The 2295-nt window shown below is 40.8% G+C and overlaps 1 non-coding gene across 1 annotated transcript; it reads right to left on the reverse strand.

The window, feature by feature from the left end:
• Positions 1–2132: 2132 nt before the first annotated feature.
• On the reverse strand, positions 2133–2214 carry TRNAS-UGA. Its single transcript has one exon. It is a non-coding gene; the product is annotated as a tRNA-Ser (tRNA).
• Positions 2215–2295: the final 81 nt, after the last annotated feature.

Consider the following 2295-nt stretch of genomic DNA (forward strand, 5'->3'; position numbering starts at 1 on the left):
ATTCACTGCTGCTCTTTTCTTTTTCAACTGCAAATTTTAGGGAAAGTCAGTTTTGAGGAGAAAAAGGTTCACCAAATGCAAATACTTCCTTAGAGGAGATTTTTGTTGCTTTTCTGACAGACCGGCCTCTTATTTTTCAATAGAATATTTAAAATAACCATGTCTTCTGGCGTTGGTCATTTGTCATTTCGATCTCCAGCAAGGGGACAGTGAAAAGGACATCTTGAAGTTGCAGACTTCCTAAGAAATATTTATTGGGCTGGTGCTTTGTCTTCAGATCTATTAGAACAATTAAACATGTCTTTTTGGAAATAAGACACTTAAAGTGGTCAGTAAAAAAAATAAGACACTTAAAGTGGTCAGTGATGCAGTGGAAAAGAAGGATCTAGTACAAAGCTTGCCCACTGTGTTTAGTATTTTGACTCTTTTCATACTGTCTTTTTATTAATTTGGAATGCTATCCAAAACTGCATTACACAAAATAGTTTCTCTCATCTGTTCCAGATTACAGGGATGGGTGGACTCTTCAAATTATAAAAGAACAAGAAAGAGTTTAAATTCCTGATTGATTAAATAAAATCAAGCCTTATATGTGGAAAAGAAGTTATATTTTTTTTTAATTTGCCATCTGAAATGTGCACATTCACTAGACGTTTTTATATTTTGCAGAGTGACTAACGTTGTACTGCTCTAAGCACACAATTTTAAGCTACTGGTAGAATACAAACATGTGAAGGTGAAAGTAGCACATGCACTGCACCTTAGAAAGGATGCTTAAGGCGGTACCCTTGAATTTAAAAACTGTCTCTTCTGCAATGTCAGATAAGATTTCTGATTCCAGTACCTTCACATGTGAGAACTTAAGGGAAATGCCTGGTGCTAAGGTCATGTATTACACAGTACCACTGTCAGTTATTTACTGGTTTAAGAATACCTCTGAAGTGTAATCTCTAACACCTGCACGTGCCATAACAGAAACAAATACCCAAACCTGAAATCCCTGGAAGCCTTGTTAGGGAGCACTTTGAATTGTTCATTTTGCTACCATCTTAATTGTTTGTTTGTTTTTCCCCTCTTTTATTTTGTTGTGAGCAGGGATATTTCAAGGTTTCCTCTTCTTCCTCTGTCTCCACTTTCTGATGAAGTCACCCTAACAAAACATGATGCTAGAAAGAATGGGTTTCCATGTGTGTTTGTGTTGGGTTTTTGTCTTAAAAGAGAAGAGTGAAAAGTGGCTGTACCTATTCTAGCCTATTTTGGCCTCTCTGGAAATGGCCTTTTTCTTGTTTACAGCCTTCTCTTACCTGGCTTTGCAAATTTTTCAGCTCTTCACTAATGCTGGGGTCACACATAGGAGATTGATGCATCTGGGTGGTAAAAGGTCAGTTTAAGTCAGTCAGAAAGAGGAGTGGGTGGGTACGGGTGTGTGTATGGAGAATTGCTTTGTTCTTATGTTTTTCCTAGTTATTACTGCATAATAGTTTCTGTGGGTTTTTTTCTCGTTGCCAGATTGTGTGTGTGTGCTTCATGCCTGTGCAAAAGGCCACAAAGGACAGGAAAATATGATCTAAGACCCTCTTGCTGGAGGTCTAGGAGTGATCACACCAGCTTCCTTCATGAAAGGGAATGTTTGATGTAGCAAATGCAGTCCATATAGAGTAGCCTGCTTTTACCTATGTTGTATCAGCTGTAGGACATGAGGGCAGTACAATATAGCCTTCTAAAGGTCAAATTGGGACACTGTGTGTAATGCACTGGATTAATCCTGAGTTTTGCACTTGGACAGTGCCTGTCCTGTCTACAAAGGACCTAGAAGGTGATCTGTGGAAAGAACACTGATCCCCTTGTGCCCTTCTCCCACCTCTACCAGCTGCTATTTATTACAAGTGTTCCAGATGCAATGCTGGAAATGTGCCCTGGGACCTATTACTGCTTTAGTACTAGCTTTATTTCTGCCAGAAGCACTGGAGGGGTGTGCAGTCATGGCCTAAGCAGTTGCGATTGGATAAATACTAGATAATCCTTCTTGTTGTTTCGGAGGCACTTTTAACAGTGAGAGAAGACATGAAGAGTAAAATCTTGCACGTTATTAGGAATAAATAAACGAGATTAAAAAGCAACCCCCACGGGACCGCAGCGAGCAGGGTTCGAACCTGCGCGGGGAGACCCCATTGGATTTCAAGTCCAACGCCTTAACCACTCGGCCATCGCTGCTGTTGAAATAACCTTCCCAGGCTACAATCCTTACCCAGCGTTCCCCGGCGGAAGTTCCCGCCCCCAAACCCCCGAGGGGCC

The sequence above is a fragment of the Pterocles gutturalis genome, unplaced genomic scaffold (genome assembly GCF_000699245.1).
Source record: "Pterocles gutturalis isolate BGI_N339 unplaced genomic scaffold, ASM69924v1 C12081071, whole genome shotgun sequence".
In the NCBI taxonomy this organism is placed as follows: domain Eukaryota; kingdom Metazoa; phylum Chordata; class Aves; order Pterocliformes; family Pteroclidae; genus Pterocles; species Pterocles gutturalis.